At 47.6% G+C, this 18,561-nt stretch overlaps 1 long non-coding RNA gene across 1 annotated transcript in view; it reads right to left on the reverse strand.

Moving 5' to 3' along the window:
* The window catches only part of LOC135918639 (uncharacterized), a 150,338-nt gene that overhangs the window by 51,220 nt on the left and 80,557 nt on the right, over positions 1 to 18,561 (reverse strand). Inside the window, exon 4 of the long non-coding RNA XR_010569712.1 lies at positions 11,590 to 11,648. This is a non-coding gene — a long non-coding RNA (uncharacterized lncRNA). The remainder of the gene's footprint in view (positions 1 to 11,589; positions 11,649 to 18,561) is intronic.

Below are 18,561 nucleotides of genomic sequence, written 5' to 3' on the forward strand. Positions count from 1 at the left end.
AGAAGGACGTTTTGCCCCGTCTCAGGCTCGCCTTGATTCCTCTCAAGTAAACAGTAAACCCCGTTTCTTTCGTGCCGTAACAATATCTTTATAAACGTGGCTTCAACAGTGGAATGTCACACTACATTGCTTGTATGCTAATCGCATTACCGTCGAAAGTCATCGTGAGGTGGCTTCTGCTGTAATTTTTTAAAGCATGAAATGCTTTTAGGTCCCTTTTTCGATGACCTTCAAATGACCTTGAGCCAAAAGCCAGAGCCGTTGTCCTGGCACTAAAACGAGAACATCCAGCAAGGTTGCGAGAACAAAACAATATCATCCGGGCAACCAGTAAAAACTTAAGGAAATGAGGTCTCGGGCCCCCTACCCTTTGCAGAGGACCGCATTGCATCCGCTCGTTGTTGCCCAAATAAGTTACAGAAAATATTGCTTCCGAGTTCTTCCTAACGCTTGTTCACAATATCACTCAATCTGTAACTCGTAGTATGCTGAAGTTCTGTCATTTTCAATAGCGACGTTCACAAGGGAGATACAGGGCACCGTACACTTCGTTGTCATCTTTCGGCGCTGAGACAGAGTTGCCTGTGCTCCTTTGACTCCGGCGGTCCGTGGGTTCCGCGGCGCGGGTTTTGCGTCGCCTTTCGAGATGGTGCCGCGTTACTTGGCGCCTTCTTCAGGCGCTTTTCTTCTTCTAGCTGGGCAGTGTGCTCTGTCTTTCCGGTGTCTTTTGCTGCCTGTTTTGCCGCCTTGAGCCCGCTTTGTTCTCCTAGCTTGGCAGCGTCCACGTGGACCAGTGAACAGTATGGCGTGGTGCGGTGTGGTAGGGTGAGCCGTTGCGAACAGGCACTACACCCATCTTAATATTGTGGCTAGTATCATCTCCAGTCGCTCAGTCTGCTTTGCCGGTTGCCATTTCAAGCTTACATCTACTCTCAATTACGGGAGAGCCAGCAATACATTTCGGTTTCGCTCCGGAGTTAAACAAATTGTAGCGTTCCGGGTTCAGTTCCGGTTCGAGCAAAAGTAAAGGCTTTTCCCGGTTTAAGGTTCGGTTCCTGTTCGACACCCTTCCGGCTACAATCCACAATTTGCAATATACGTCATTATGTAATCAATTAAACACGTACTTAACACAGTTCTGGTCATAAGTTAATTATTCATTTTTATTTCTCGTGCAAATAACATCCCACTCTTAGAGGAGTAAAACTAATGGAGAAGACATCCGCGATATGAAGCTTCTGTTAACTCCTACAAAGAAACATAATAAATTTCTGTTACCGCCTTTCATTAACTGAAATTCGCTGTCCCGCTTTTCTCAGGTTGCCCGCCTTGTTACCTGTCAAGATTGCAATGGCGAATTAAAACTACCGCCTTAATGGTTATAATGGTGTCATTGTGGTATGTCTTCATTTTCGTCCTTCACGTGACCATCTTTGTAACAATCTTCTCCAAAATATTCTTTTGAACGAGAGCATAGAAGCGATGGGTACCAATTGTTTAACGCTTCACTTAATTCGTTTTAGTGCTATAACGTGTCACGCGAAACGGTGGGGCCATCCAGTGCATAATTCGCAAACGCGGCCTTCTCCGCCCAGATGTCAAACGGATAGCCTCGCTGATATGTCGGCTGTGGTCTATAAAATTGGCGTGCTAGCAGTGCGGTTACAGCTTTTGAAATCAGGACGCAATGGGATATTTTCAATATAATTTAATTACTTCAGCACTTTACAGTTGGAAACATATCGCGCCTTTGTTCTCGCTAGACACGAAAGTAGACACACGATAACGAGAAAAAAGGGGAGCGTGAATGCACGCGTAGGCACAGTGGTACAGGCCAGAACGAACGATTATGAATGCGATGGTGGTGAGGTGAACGAATACCGCGAGTGACAGAAATGACGTGGCAGATTTCGCGACTACAAGGGTGGCACCCGCGATGGCACGACTGATGAAGAGGATGAAAGTTTCGCCGGCGACGACGCGTCTACATTTCGTCCTCGTCGCAGGCCATGTGGACAACGCAGGCCACCGTCGAAGCACCAGGCGACAGTGGTCAGCCAGACTCGGTGGCGGACGACGCCAGAATCTGTGGAGTCGGTGGCGTCGCCTCTTCGAGTATGATGGAACTCCCACTCGAGAGCCATCTCACCGGCGTCAACACCGTGGCTGGCACACGCTGCACTGGTGGCCTACCCCTGCTGCCATCAGCCACCCGCGCCATAGAAATGGCCACTTCCTTCCGCCAGGTGGACTCGGCGGGGATGGCGAGCTCGTCCCGCAGCCGACACCAGTGGTCCATGACGTGCGCCGTGGCTCGGAAGCGGGCCAGGTGCAGCAAGGTGGCGACGACCGGGGTGCTGGCCGAGTGGAGCAGGCCTGCAGGCAGCATGCGACGACCAGTGGGGAGCGACCGGCAGCAGCGCTCGTAAGGCGATGGGGCTTCGGTCGTGCACGTCCAAGTAGTCGCCCGCGATTGGTCGCGGCGTTTTCGAGCAGCCGGTTCGTCGGAAGACGCCCCACGGAGGATAGGCTGGTCCGCTGGGGCACCATGACGGCGGACAACATTCGAACGCTGCGATGGCGACGGCGAGAAAGCCTGACGCGTGCCACGCGCATGCCGGCACGGGATCTTCTTCGTCCACCTTTTCGTCGCCGCGAGCGTGGAGTTGCAGCCTTGAGTGATGCACAAAGTTTTGTTGAATATTTAGTTCGTTTGAAGACAGCTCGGCAGCGAGAAAGAAAAAGTTGGAAAGCGATTCAACCTCCACTTTGTACATCTACATCTACAACCTCCAGTTTAAGTCGATAAAAAGACAGGGTTTTCCTAAGCGAGTTGGGGAGTGAGAAAAAGGCGCAGTCACTGCGCACCACCCTTTGTCACGTCACTCCTCGCGTCGAAGGAGTAGGTGGAATGTCAGGCTCATCTTTATTTTTTTACTTAACAATCTTCAGGATTGGCCTACATTTTGACGTATGATGACGTTTTAAATATATTAAATAAATTTCCGAGATTTACCAAGTCAAAACTATGATCCGATTTTGAGGCACGTCGTTATGGAGAGACATTTTCATTGATCGATTGAGTGAAAAGATCAAAATTTACCATCAGGCCGAAAGCATGAATGCGATAGCAACATGTTAGAATAACCCGCCGCGGTGGCTTAGCGGCTACGGTGTTGCACTGCTCAGCACGAGGTGGCGGGATCAAATCCCAGCCGTGCGTGGGCTTTGTTTCTGAGAAACGCGAGTGGTTATCCTTTGTAGCTTCGTGCTAGATACGGGTGCATGTCAATTTTTTCTTCGATGAACCTTCCTCCACCTTGCAAATCCGCAGAACGGATTTGTCATACTTAGTACCCTTGATCTTCGAGTTGTCAATCAACGCTGCAATCTCCTAGCCTCCTGGTTAGCCCAGATGATAGAGCGACCATCCCGGATATGCTTTAGCCCGGGTTCGAACCCTCCCATCCTTCTTCAACTACGAGGCTTTGCTTCTGAGAATCCCATGTGGATTTTGCTTTGTAACTTCGCGCAACATACGGGTGGCTTTCAATTTTTCTTCTTGATGAACCTTCCTCCATGCTGTGGAAATCCACATAACTGATTCTCCATTGGAGAGATTGTATCTCCTTACCTGATCTCTTTCTCGGTCGGTAGTTTTCCCCTTTTCTTGCGGAGAAGTACGATAGCTATGGAACCTTTTTAGATATTGCATCCACTATTTCTTGGTTGCGCAATGCCTCCGTGACTGCTGGTATCTGCACTGAGTGCCTTTTCATAATCTATGAAAGTCATATAGAGAGGTTGATTATACTCCACGTCGTTAACGAGCTATACCGAAATGCAAACTCCAGATCAGGCGCAGGCGCCGTGTGGGACACATATGTAGCGATTTCATAAGGATGAAGGCGATGTGCATGTCGGTTGTCCAGGGACGAATGCTGATGACAGGAGTACGCACAGAGAAGAGCAGCATGTATCTAGCTATATTAATGCATTCTATGCCTTTTGTGTTGCAGTGGGACATGCATACCCATCCTGGAGGATTGGCCAAGAATGGGGACACCACCAGGAGCCCATACCGAATGGCTTTATCAATAAATGTAAAGTAAATCAAACAAGATGAGAAATATAATTCACCATTCTATTAACAGATTTGTGTGCCTCAGATATAGCTCTGAGCGGTCATTATGTATTTAGATTCGCAGTGGAAACATAATAGAAGTTCTTCGTTCCCTCTAATTTAGTGACTTGTATTACCTATATTAGAATAATAATAACTATAAATACTAAGCATTATATGAAAAGTGATAATGCCAATTTCGACGAAGCCGCTGGCGTAATAAGAAATGCGAATCAAATGTTAATAAAGAGAAAAAGGGTGTTTAACATGTCAGCCTCCCTGTAGCAATGAAGTATTCAAGCACAATATGACACTCTCCCTTTCGGGCACGACCAAGGGCATTCGCACCAACAGATAAACTATGAAGTAGTGAGAGAGGAAGGCCAATACGCGATAGGGGTTGCTCTAAATATGTCTTCCTTTCGGGATTATATTTTCGCGCAGAGAGGAGGAAATTGTCAAGAGATTCTGCATTTTCACTCGACACACAATAGTTCGATGGTTTGAACGCACATTTATTTGAGTATAGGTTTAACTATTGTATTCGACACCATTGGAAGGTAATCCATGCTTCACATTGTCGTTACAGATGTGACCGGGCATTCCACGGCAAAGCTAAATGTATGTAGTCCGGTTAAGCAGGAGGGGCCCGTTTTTGCTACCAAAAAATTGCTCTCTTCGGAACCTTGTCACGGTTAGCAGCGTGAGATTTAGTTTAAAGAAATCGACGGGCACACTAAGCCCTACCTTTGTCAAACTGTCGTGGGCATCATTAAGCGCAAGTGCACAGGTATCCGTTATCCACACAAAAAATTTTGTGAGCATGAGCGGATTAAAAAAATGTAGCGAAGAGTGCAATAGTGAATGATCCGTACTTTCTGGTAACAGAAAAACTGAGAGACAGTCGGCGATCGTTATTATTTGTGACAAATTCTAGAGAATTTCGCATAGCACCAAGCAATAGCCATGAATCTGGTGACCAAAATGTGAGCGTTAACCCGAAGACGGATAGCAAGGCTCCATGATAGTTTTTTGTGGCATATGCCAATTGCCGATCCCTCATCTCTCTATGAGGCGTAGGTGCACCCTGCTGAGTGTGTGGGAAAATATTGTAGGTGTACTCAAGTGTCTAACTTCCGTATGATGGACTACTGGCTTAGCACTATTTGGAAAAACGTAATCAAACTTACAAGCATTGCCACCTTCAATGAAATTGACACGTTGAATTGGTCGTAAGGTAACGCTTATTTTTGCTAAAGAACTGTGCGTAAACAAAACCTCAGGAAGCTTGATATAGGTCACATAGAAAAAATGTAGTGCTGGTTGTGAGACAGACACCGGACAGTCCCGCGAATATGTTCGTGTGTTCTAATAAAGGTTTCACTGTTAGCAATTGAAATCCCTGAGCTAAATATGTGACACTTACGTTAGCAATTGAAATCTCAACGCTTAATATGTGACGCTACGTCTGTGCCGCTCTTCTTTCAAACAAACTTAGGGCGCTCAGTGTGTGCCAGAGGGTGTACACGCATTTCAGTGAACCTCTCTGACGCCATCTTGGTTCACAGGGCACGGGCCACCAAGTAGGTGTGGCTCTTCAATCAAAAGAGCCCTTCGAAATTCCGCCAATGACAGGCGTAATCGAACCCCTTTCATATCAGGAAAAGGAGGAGGATGTCGTTGGCCTTGTAAAACATGCCGGCGACCGGATTGCCCGAGTGCCTCCTTTAAGGAAAGAGGGTCGTCATCATTCAGAAACGCCTAACAGATAATCCGGTCCTAATATACACGCACGATGCGCGACTCCGTATGACGCAGCGCGTCCAGAGAAATGCGCGAGAGAGGAGCCCTGCAGCACGCACGCCTTTTACACAACGTGTTTCGGCGGTGTCAATATACTGTGTCACTACATCGCTTCAATTGTCGTAGCATTAACGACAACGTTCATAGTGAGGTGAATATTGCTGCCATCTTTTTTTTTCGGGAACGCTTTCTGGTGCATAGAGATATTAATATCAGTGAAACATAAATCTACTGTATCACATATTTGTGGAGTGGATATCTCGAAACTGAAACTGGGGCCATCCTCAGAGTCAGTTCCTAGGGGATGTGCCTTGGTTACGCACCAGCTACCGGAGTGTCAAACCGAAACGTTTGCGTTCCGGTTTTCGTTTCGGTTCACCGAAAACTGTTCAGTTCGGGCTCAACTACGGAGCGAAAAGAATAACGAGTCAAACCAGTTCATGATTACTTGCATAACCCCATAATGCTTACAGGAAAACAGCAAAGTTTATGTTGCTCAACAACTTGACGCTGCTGCTAAGCTGCACTTGTTTCGGATCTCTCGTGCGCGCCTGATTTTGGCTGTTGTTTGTTCCTAAGCCAGTACGTAAATACAAAAGAATTATGCAGATCCGACACCAGTGGTGTAATCCATGGACAACGAAGTTTTATTAATGGAGAAAGAGAGAGAGACGGAGTAGAGAATGTATTGAGGAAACACAGAGTCTTCCTGCCTGCTACTCTGCTCAGGGAAAACGGGAAAAGCGGAAGGATAGGGGACGGATGAACAATAATAAAGACAGGCACTAGGATGGCCTTCAAATACACATTCGTGTTTGACGGGCTCATTGTCAGCCATATGTGTTAGCCTGTGTTAACTAGTCTAAGAAAGCCTTGATGGCTCGCTTGATCGACATGTCCTATCAATGATCCAGTAACACGTTCTCGCTATTAATTGTCGTTAATTGATTCGCTCGTTGCTTATGGGTGCTAACGAAGAGATCAGTGCCTGCCATTCACTGGGTAGAAGCAACAAGTGTAGGTGGTCCAGTGTCTCAGGCACTGGCACGCATCACATTTTGGCGAGTCCACGCGTCGGATGCGATGCAGTAGTTGAGCCACAAGTGCAGGCCATCCTAAACTTGACCACTGCGTTGGGGCCATGCGGTGCCGGTATGATGAGGTTTGTGTGTCTGTGCGTGTGTATGTGCACGCACGTGTATGTGTGTGTTCTCGTGAACAGACACAAGCGCCTTACATTGTTGCTTAATGCATAGCTCTAGGTTGGAGCACTGGACCCAACCAGATCGACGACACAAGAGGATGCATAAGAGGGACCCAGGAACGAAATTTTCTTCCTCATATAATCATCATATTTCATCGGCCCTTTTCCTCCCCGTCCCTTTTCTCCAGTGTAGAGTAAAAGGCCCGAGCAAGCTATAGCTCAGTGTTGTGCCATTACCACAAGCCCGGATTCCGAATCTGCAAGATGCAGAATCTATCCTGCGAGCGCCCTAATTCTCCCTTCACAAGTCAAGGTGCTGAGCCGTCAGGCAGCGGTGTCCTGCGGGAGAAGCATCGGCAGGCGACGTGTTTAGACGCGTCAGCGTGTGCCAGACAGCCCGGCGCCGCACCTCCTTTTGCATGGAGGTCTCCGCGCGCGCGAACTTTGAACCGGGTGGCCAGCGCGGTCGCTGGTTGGACCCCTCGGACGACCGTCGTGTGCTGACTTTGTATTGGGCCGTTTGAGTGACAATGGTTCCTTGGGGATTATAAAAGCAGCGACGCGCTGCCTGAAAAACAGGATCCGCCGACCCACCGGGAGACAGTGTCGCTCCCGACTGGGGTGAGATGTGTCACGCGTTTTCGCCGGACGTCGCCGTGCGGGAACAGTCGCGTTTGTGTGAGCTCTCGGCCCCAGTGCCGATCCGATCTTGTCCTGTACAATGACCTGTATATAATGTATAAAATCCCTTTCGTTATTCTCATCGACGCCTGGCTCGGAGTCTTCGCTACCAACGCTCTGTCACGAAACGGGTGACGAGCGCTACGGGACCACAAAGCCGTAATCGTGGTGCAGCGGTGCAAAGTCGTAACACTGGATGGCAGCTACGGGATTGACCGGCATCAGCTACCTCGGCGCGGTGAGTGTCTGAAGTTTACCTCAAACACCAGACTTTCTCTGACACAGGTTATAGTAGCTTAGGGAAGGATTTGGTGTTGCATTGTGATAACCTTGAGTGTTTCAAGCCTAGTAAGAGTGTTTTGGAAACCAGGGGATGCTGAGGGGGTAAACAGGGCAGTGTGTGAAATACTTGCATATGTCTTACTAGTAGCATTATAGTAGCGTACGGCAGGTATATTCAAAAAGGGCAAACAGCAGGAGGACAGTGTGAACGATGGAGAAGTACAAGGTGAAGGAACTTCTCGAAATTTGTGAGGAGTTGGGCATTGAGTTGGGCTCAACCAAAAGAAAGAATGCGATCCTTGAGGTCATGAGGACTGGGGACGTAACGGCTGAGGAAGCCGCAGAGGCCTGGGCGGATATCAATGAACGTCGCGAGGAGGAAAAGAGGGAGAAGGAACGTTGCGAGGAGGAAAGGAAAGAAAAGGAACGTCGCGAGGAGGAAAAGAGGGAGAAGGAACGTTGCGTGGAGGAAAGGAGAGAGATTCGTGAGCACGAGCTTAAAATGAAAGAGTTGGAGACCCGAAATAACTCGCCAGCGCCTAGTCTCACTTCTAACGGTCCAAGAATACGCGATCAACTTCCACCCTTTGTCGTCGGAGAGGATATGGCCAAATACCTCGTGAAATTTGAGCACGTGTGCGAACGGAATAGCATTGAGCGATCCCTCTGGGCACAGAATCTGTTAGCCTTGCTTCCTGGGGAGGCATCAGACGTAATAACTTGCTTATCGAAAGAGGCGTTTGAGAGCTACAGTGATGTGAAGGAAGCGCTACTGCGGAAGTACAAATTGTCGCCCGAAGCTTTCCGGCAGAGGTTCCGGTATGCAAAAAAGGGCAAGGAGTCGAATGTTGACTTCGCGTTTCGTCTAAAAGCCGACCTGGTGGAATGGCTGAAGGGCGAAGAGGTTTACGACGACCGCGACAAAATTGTCGAATGCATCGCGTTGGAGCAGTTCTACCGTTGCATTGATGAGGATGTCCGGCTCTGGCTGCAAGATAGGCTAAAGGAGGTTAAGCTAAACAAGGCAGCAGAGTTAGCGGAAGAGTATTACACCCGCCGCAGCTTACACAGCAAGGCAGTGCGTGTAGAAAAAGCAGATAGAAGAGATGGGTTTTACGGGAAGCCCGACGAACGGAAGGAAATCACGCGTCGCGAGTTTCGGGACGACGAGTCCCTTCCCAAAGAAACTGTAAGGGAAGGACAGAATGCATCTCAGAATGATGACGATGGTCCGAAACAGCGAAACGATACGACGCGTTCTTTTGAAAAACGGAAACCGTTAACCTGCTACAATTGCAAAAAGCAAGGGCACATCGCTGCAAGCTGCCCAGAGAGAGTTGCTTTTGCAACAATACAGGAAACTCACGAAAACATACGTCTATTGGAGCCCTATGTGCAGGAAATTAAGGTAAACGGTAAGAAGTGCCGTGCACTTCGGGACTCTGCAGCAACTATGGACGTTGTTCACCCGTCTTTCGTCTCCTCGAGTGATTTTACGGGAGAGTGTGCTAGGATACGGCAAGTGGCCGAGGAGGAGAGTGTCTCTTTACCGATCGCAACGGTTATCATTGAAGGAGAGTTTGGGAAACTTAATACCGAAGCCGCTGTGTCAGCCGCCCTCCCGGAGCAATTTTCCTACCTCTTCTCAAATAACTCGGAGCAGCTGCTGAAGGATCAGGGCAAATCATTCTTTGCTGACGTGGCGTACATGGCGCTCACGCGATCCAAAGCGCGCCCGCTGTCGAGGGAACTTGACTTTGCGTCGGTGAGCGAAAGGCGGTGCGGCACATGGACTGATCAAGGTAACTTGAGTGGCGAGCAGTCACGGGAGAGGCAGAGCTCGGAGGCTGGCCTAGGCGAGCGGGTTCTCGAGGTGAGTGGGAGTGACACGTGCAGTGCTAGCCGCGATATAGACGCGACGCCGCAATTAGGCGACGCGGGCTCCACACTCGCTCCGGTTTCCGCCAGCTGGCAGGAGCAGGCTGCAGTTGAAAGAGAAACTCGGATTCGCGAGCAACAGGAAGATTGTTCACTAGCCGATCTGAGGAAGAGCGTCAAACGGGGAGAGAAAAAAAAGAGGGTTTCATTTGGCAAGGAATCTGGCTTATTGTACCGCCGCTACACGGATAAGCAGGGTCGCAAATGTAAGCAGCTTCGGATTCCGCGAAAATATCGCCGGGAAAAATGAATGACCTCATTTGCTTCCTCAGTGGTATGTTTTCGGTCCAAGTGATTTCAAGGGGACCATTCCATTTGTAATTATTATTGCTGATTATTAAGTGTTTCTATTTTGGTGTGTTGTTGATTTGAAAACTGGTTGTTTGATCCTTGTGTACCAGATCGTACACCTGCCTCTTGTTGCAGCGGGAGCAAAAAGAGGGATAGCAATTTAGTTAGAATGATTTGAATTATGGCCTTGTCTGGTGTTTGACGGGAGACAGAGGGCACTTGTTCGTGTTGGGTGTTGCCTTTTGCCGGTCGGTTTTGCAAGCTGCAGAACGACCAAGCGGGACCAGTGGCGAGAAGCAAGGTCTTAGGAACGACCCGAGCGGAGCTGGTCAAGGTGCCTTGGCGACGACGCGGTGAGCAGAGCTCCTGTCCTGGCGAGTCGGACCTGGGCACGTGAAGTTACCTGGCGTCCCGACACTGGACGTGAACTTGGACGAGCCTGACGAACGTGCGCGCCCGGCATCCGAGCCACGTGGAGGCAGCTCGTCTTCCCGGCGCCTTATCTGAGGGCGGGGATGCTGTTGTGCCATTACCACAAGCCCGGATTCCGAATCTGCAAGATGCAGAATCTATCCTGCGAGCGCCCTAATTCTCCCTTCACAAGTCAAGGTGCTGAGCCGTCAGGCAGCGGTGTCCTGCGGGAGAAGCATCGGCAGGCGACGTGTTTAGACGTGTCAGCGTGTGCCAGACAGCCCGGCGCCGCACCTCCTTTTGCATGGAGGTCTCCGCGCGCGCGAACTTTGAACCGGGTGGCCAGCGCGGTCGCTGGTTGGACCCCTCGGACGACCGTCGTGTGCTGACTTTGTATTGGGCCGTTTGAGTGACAATGGTTCCTCGGGGATTATAAGAGCAGCGACGCGCTGCCTGAAAAACAGGATCCGCCGACCCACCGGGAGACAGTGTCGCTCCCGACTGGGGTGAGATGTGTCACGCGTTTTCGCCGGACGTCGCCGTGCGGGAACAGTCGCGTTTGTGTGAGCTCTCGGCCCCAGTGCCGATCCGATCTTGTCCTGTACAATGACCTGTATATAATGTATAAAATCCCTTTCGTTATTCTCATCGACGCCTGGCTCGGAGTCTTCGCTACCAACGCTCTGTCACGAAACGGGTGACGAGCGCTACGGGACCACAAAGCCGTAATCGTGGTGCAGCGGTGCAAAGTCGTAACATCAGGCAATTAGCAAATTTTCTTAAAGTCTCTCTCTCTCTATCTCTCTCGACAGAATAGAGCAAAGAAAGGCAGCAGGGAAGCACCTGTGCTGCTCACCACGTTGCGAGGCGACAGCTGCAGTCCGTGGAGGTCCATGATGAAACCCAGCATTCAGGCTAAGGGGAAAGAAGAGAAGGAAATGTACGGAAGGAAACTGAACTGAACGAAAATAAATCTGCTTTTGTTGTCAGTTCGCGCGAATAATACCTTTAGTGACACAGTTCACGGACTCTTCACATCCAAGCGAAGAGCTTCAACATAGATTTCATGGACAATGTCACGCTAATATTTCACTATGCATATTTTATAATTAGCTGCTTTATTTTACATTCCAGTTTCGTGTTTTGGTCAGCTCCTACCGTACCGGGTTCAGCGATATTACTTCATCCTGTATTCAACTGATCTGCCTTTAATGAAGAAACTAAGTCCGGCACATATCATTTCCCTGCACAGAGCGAAGCAAAGTGTCAAGCTCGTAAGGTGAGAAGATATTTAAAAAAAAGAACTCTACACTGGAAATTGCATGACTGATAAAGAACAGAAAATTTGCATATTATTACTCTTGCCACTGCAAACCAGCAGGTGGCGCTGTTTGCGTTTCAGTCACACGAATCGGCAAGAGTTATGAAAGAGAAATTAGAAAGAAAAATCTGTACAACACAAAAGACAGTGCCTTGCTATTTGATGCTTGAGCTGGTTGCCTATGGAGAAAAACATACCGGAGCAAATATTCGCCACTCTATCAGACATGTGTCTGCTGCAGCAAAAATCTGGAGCAATTCAGCACGTCTTGTTTATTCCATTTATATATTATATAATACCTGACATAGCCGTAAAAGTCAAGCTACACGAGTATCGAATTGAACGAGGCATCTCAAAAGGGTTATGGGTTGTTGCTGTAATTCGCAAATTTCTATTTATATCGCAGCGACTATATTTATGAAAATGTTCCATAAAACTAACCCTCTTCTTTTAGGTATTCAGCTCGTATGGTTCTTTTTTTTTGCATTCTAGCAATACAAGTACCTTGGGCGTTGATTTTAAGTGAACTCAGCCGGACGCAACACATAAATTAGCTCAGCTAACGATAAACTTTGATAAATCGTACGGTTCCATTCGTCCAAATTTAATTAATTTCTTCGGTGAGGTATGCGATTGATTTACCATTCAGATTTCGCAACGTCTTGTTGGAGATGCCATCCGTCCCTGGCGCGGATCTACCATTGAGTCCATTGGAGCCCTACCAATCTCATCAACGCTAAACTCCGCATCCAGGTACGAATTGGCCTGGCCGTGGTAATCGATATGTACAGGTGACCACCCTGAGCCGACTGGGAGATATTTGTGAGCAAGCGTGCGGTTTAACTCATCTTCGGAGGTCATTCGTGTGGCTTCATGTGTGGTTCTACCAATGACATGCCTCTGATTAGACTTTGTATTGGTCTCGTTATGCAGGAGCTTAAGCAAGTTCCAAGTTTTACCATTACGCATCTTCCCGTCTATGGAATTGCAAACATCGTCCCACTGCTGTTTTGAGAGGCTTATACAATGCTCCTCAATGTGTTTGTTAATCTCAGATATGTTTTGCGTAGCGTACGATTCAGTCGTTGACTCTTCCATCTGTTGAGAATGGACTGTTTGGCCTCTAACAGATGGGCTAACCTGCTATCCATTTTCTCAACAGGAAGGTCGGTGTAGACTTTAGAGGTCGCACGCCGATCGCCCTCTTGGACATGAACCATACATTGCTCTATGGTAGGTTGGGAATCTGAGGGAGGCCTCTCCTCCCGAAGCTTGAAGAATTTATTCCAGTCCGTGTGCGAGAATTCGCGCTGTTTTTTACCCACGATAGGAAGCTGGGCCTCACAAATATAATGGTAACTACCAAGGTTCTCAGCCAAGTTATTACATTTCGCCTCAGTCACGTTCTTGACGAAGATGAGATCAGGAGTAGAGTCTATACACGTGGATGTCCCGATTCGGATCGGAAAGTTAGGGTCAGGGATCAGCGTCAGGTCCAGATCCATGACATTCTGCGAGAGGTGCTTACCCTTATTGGTATCATACTTATAAGCACAGACATGAAACGGGGCATCAAAGTCCCTGCGACAATAAGAGGGCTTGAGCCTGCCAGCTCTACGGCCTTGCGGAGCAGAGACCGTATACATCTGGCACCTTCTGTTGTTAGGAACAACGATGGCCTCAAGTTTTACGCACGCGCTCGTCCTATCTTTGTCTGCGTGTGGAATTTTTGGCTATGAACCTCCATCATGAGTGGGGCCGCAACATTTTGTGCATGGGAGAGGTTATCGCCCCCATGGTACCCCCCCCCCTCTTCGTACCCCCACTAGCCTTCACCTCGCTTTGACATTCAAGCTTTCCCTTACCCCCATGGCGCTCTTTCGGAGCCCACCTCCTGACACTTTCTCTTCCGTGGGAAAGGGTTAAGTGGGGGGAGAGAGAGAGAGAGAATGAAGAGGAAAGGCAGGGAGGTTAACCAGATATGAGTCTCCGGTTTGCTACCCTACACTGGGGATGGGGGATAGGGGTTAGAAAGATGACAGAGAGGGAAACGCAAAAAAAAACGAACGCGCACACATGGAGACACACACACAAAAGGCGTTCCAGTTAAAGTCGTTCACACAGGCCGGTAGATCGCAAGAAGCGCAAAAGCGCTTGCACGGCCTTCTTCTGTGACGGTAGGTCCTTTCGATGTTGCAGAATTCTTTTTCCGGATAGTGGTTGGTCGTCCAGTTGGTCTAGTTCCTGGCTGAGGCATGCCCTCTGTGGACTGTACTGCGCGCAGGTGCACAACATATGGCCAATTGGTTCTTCATGGCCGCAGTGGTCACAGGTTGGGGTGTCGGTCATCCCTATGCGGAAGGCATAGGCTTTAGTAAAGGCAACGCCCAACCAAAGTCGATATAAAAGCGTGGCGTCTCTACGGCGAAGCTGTGATGGCGCTCGAAGACTTAATGTTGGATCAAGTGAGTGCAGTCGCGGATTTCTTAAATGTGGCTCATTCCATTGCGACGCGGTGCACTGCCGAGCAAGTAGGCGGAGCTTCCGGAATTTCGGATGTGGGGAAGGGCTCGATTGCCCAAACATTCTTACACTCCCTCACCCCCCCCCCCCTCCAGCTGCGCCAATGTGCAAGTGGCACTCTTCAGAGATGAAGAAGCGAAGCCACTGACTTCCTTTAACCTACGTATGTTTACTACAACCGATCGTGCACGAGGCAATGCAATACTTACTGAGGGCAATATTGTGTCAGCTATCACGTCGATCTGCATTGTGGGCGAAACTGCAAGATTTTTTTCCATTTGCCTCCCATTTTCAAAAAAACAAAAAGCGTTCCTTTATATACTGGAAAACTAAATTAGCTGGAACGCCAATGTATTTCATCGCACATCTTGAAAACTCTGACCACGAAACTGCAGATGTGTCATCCTTAGAATTCGTTTCGAGTAGATAATCTTTGTAAATTGAGTCGCCGGATACGATTCCTAATTTTCAATATCTACCGTAAAGTAATTGCTCGAAACGTTCGATAGCAACAATCGGTGATTAATCGATCCTGCTAATAATGTCCGCCGTCTAGAGAAGTTTAAGTCAAAGAGTAAACTTTTTTTTTCATGCCATAGTTTCCCTTACTGTTCGTGTGAACTTTTAATATATAGGAGAGAGAGAGGCGGGAGGGGGGGAGGCCAGCAGACTTCCAGGATTCTTTGGACTCCAAGCTGATTTACCGCGATAGCAAAATCTCCCGTAGTGAAAACCACCATCTTGTTATCTCTTACTTGCTTTCCTTCAAGTAATTGCGTGCACCCGCTACTCATGACTGGACAAGAAAGTATCGGTTGTAATGTTGTCAGCTGGAGGTGGTTGCTTCGAGAAAAAGACGAAGTTTGTAAATAATACTTAAATCATAACTATACATCTTTTATATATTAGAGAAAGAAAATTGTTGTTTAGATACATAAGTTGGCACTTTATTTGATTTGTGATGTACGCAACTTCTTTTCTGTATTTGATAGTTATGCATGTTGCTGAATTCTAAATACATGCGCACATTTTAGCGCCCTCATGAACGCTATCTCCAAATATATAAAATTTGTTGAGTTTAAATGTATTGCTTTATGCAACCTTACCTTCGCAGTTGTTAGGCCAAAGAGTTCAGCAAATTATTTTTTGTGCGAGGTTCTCGAATATTTCCAGATTTGAATATATTTAATTCAAACAATCTTGGTGCATCATCTTTATTTTCGCTTACTTCGTAATGAGGACACTTTGTGGCCCACCTGATAAGTTTCTGGTAGTTGTGTCAAAACAGTCCTTTCATTTTTGCTTCCGTCATTCAGTAAAACGACTTCCAAGCACTTACCTACTTGACGCGACAGAAGCATTCTTTATTCATTTTATTTATCGGTGCTGCAATCGCAATATCAGGATTATAGCATTGTGGGGAAAAAGAACCAAGCAGTTTCACAAAATAGGCAAAACGTAAACGAAAAGAAATAAGGGTACAGGTTCAAGCCCTGCAGTGATCTGCAAGCATACATTTGAACATGTGAAAGAATAAAAATAAAATATGCAATACGACAATAAATTGCCAAATGCAGTAACACATATGTTGTGCGAACAACGTCCGGGACGGCTGAAACAGTTTGTTGTTACGTAGGCTACTACAATCAATAAATGTTCGCGGACGGAATGAGTATATAAAGCAAGTATTACTGACGCGAGAACGAGTTAAAGTTAGCTAATGTCATTGTCGGGTCGCAGACCTAGACGAAAAATCAAGTAAATGGGTGAAATCAGTTCTGAAGTGTGCTTTAGTTAATTGGTACAATAACTGGAGTCGTTCAGAACCATTTCGCTCAGTTATTGTCGGCAAGCCAGCTCAGATAAAAGGATGTTAAAGTAAAGATGACATTCAGATATACAGTTTCCTTCCACAGTTTCTGACATTCTGTGTTTTTGTAGGCCAATGTTTATGCCAGTGGGATGAGGTAGTTGCTGTGTTAAACGCGTCTTGATTTTCAGGCTCTATAACTCATTCTGACAGCCCTGGGTGGGGTTTCATCAACTATATAAGGTGAGAACGTTCACAACCGGTGTCAGGAATGAAATTATGCACTACCACCTACAAGATAGATTTGTGGGAGAGTTCTTTTCCCTGTCCATTTGCAATGTACGGCACATATGGCAGCGGCGATTGTGAATTGCCAAATGCAGTAACACATGTTGTGCAAATAACGTACATGGCGGCTACGAGATTCATGCACAGGCACCAACAGTTCTCATAGTATGTATGCAGTGCGAAACCTTGAACCTAAATGCCCCACTTTTTTTTTTTGCGTGTGCAGTGTAGGCGCGCCCAAATTCCAAGGGCGCAATGTTGTGTGACTTGGTTCGAATTCCAAAGATAGCGATTGTAAACGATGTATTGTTTCGTACCAATGTTTATTGCCGCGCTAGTTGCGTCATCTTATTAAGCAATGTTAAGGCGCAACCGAGGGTGGAAAAGAGTTAATTGCGAGAAAGGCGTTGTTTGCTGTAATGAGCTCTTTTCCGCCCTCCGTCGCGTCTTAACATTGCGTTTTTCTCCACATTACCTAGCGATGCTGACGCTCGAGATAATGAGGCGGATTAACGATGAAATAACGTCCTCACCATGGCAACGGTGAATGAACGGATGCGCGGACAACGCGAATCCAGTTTCGCGCACTTAACTTCCGTTCAAGTAAAAACAAGGATAAGAAAAGATTACATGCAGACTCTGACAACTCGCTGTTTCCGTGTCTCAGGTCAGCCGCCCTGCTAGTGTTGGAAATCTCAATGGCGAATCATAGCACTCCCCACAATCAGGGACATGGGACAGAGGGCAGTTTTGCGTGCTTCGCATGGCGCTCTCCACGTAGCAATCGTTGCAATTGTACTCTTCGATAAGAGTGCGGCAATGGCTACTGCTACCTTTTGTTACGACTTAACTTATTCGTGGATGGATGGATGGATGTTATGAGCGTCCCCTTTGGAACGGGGTGGTGGGTTGCGCCACCAAGCTCTTGATACTATACTGCCTAATATTCTACCTAGGTTAAACAATGAAAAAAGAAAAAAAAACACTATGAACTACCACGCCCAAATTTTCTGATCCCCTATTGCGAACTGTGCTTTTGTACGTCTCCGTCTTTTGTCGTTTCCCTACTTTTCTTCCACCAATCCTCCAGTCGCCTCTTACTAATGTCTATTGCGGACATGTTTGCTTTACCACTGCTCCCTCTGAACCCAAGGGCTTCAAGGAGGCCAGTGGTGCCTAAATCGACCGTAGGGTAGACGTCTTCACATTCTAATAAAACATGCTCCGTAGTTTCCCTAGCTTTACCACAGCAAGTACATGCTTCTTCTTCCTTCTTATATCTCGCTTTATAGGTGCGTGTTCTAAGGCATCCTGATCTCGCTTCGAAAAGTAATGAGCTTCCCTTTGAGTTATCATAAATGGTTTCTTTCCTGATTTCGTTTTTTCCTCTGAAGTAGTTACTCATGGCTCAGATTCACTTCAACTCGTTTCACTTCAACACTGCGCCACGTATACAGCTCAGGGTGAAGCTCGCTAACACAACCAGCTTGGTACAATACTACCGCTGTGAGACCGCGGTGACGTCAGGAGGACATCCTCGCTCTGCAGCGCTTATACGGCTAACACGACCAACCGCGCTGGCTGACGAGCAGGTGGTTATAGCTTGAAAAGGGAAGATGCAACGGAATATTTTCAACACAATTTAATTATTTCAGAGCTTACGAGTTCGAAACGCACTACGCTAAAATTCTTTTTGATGAGTATAAAATTATATAAACAATAGTGACAAAGAAAGCGTGCGTGATGGCACGCATGGGCCCATTCATAGAGGCGGTCACGGGTGACCGCGAACGCGTTGATGGAATGCTGAATGGACACCGTGAGAGACGAATAGCTAAGAGCAGTGGGCGACGACATCGGCGGCGCCCACGATGATGCGACATATG

Source organism: Dermacentor albipictus, chromosome 5 (assembly GCF_038994185.2).
Source record: "Dermacentor albipictus isolate Rhodes 1998 colony chromosome 5, USDA_Dalb.pri_finalv2, whole genome shotgun sequence".
NCBI classification, from domain to species: Eukaryota; Metazoa; Arthropoda; class Arachnida; order Ixodida; family Ixodidae; genus Dermacentor; species Dermacentor albipictus.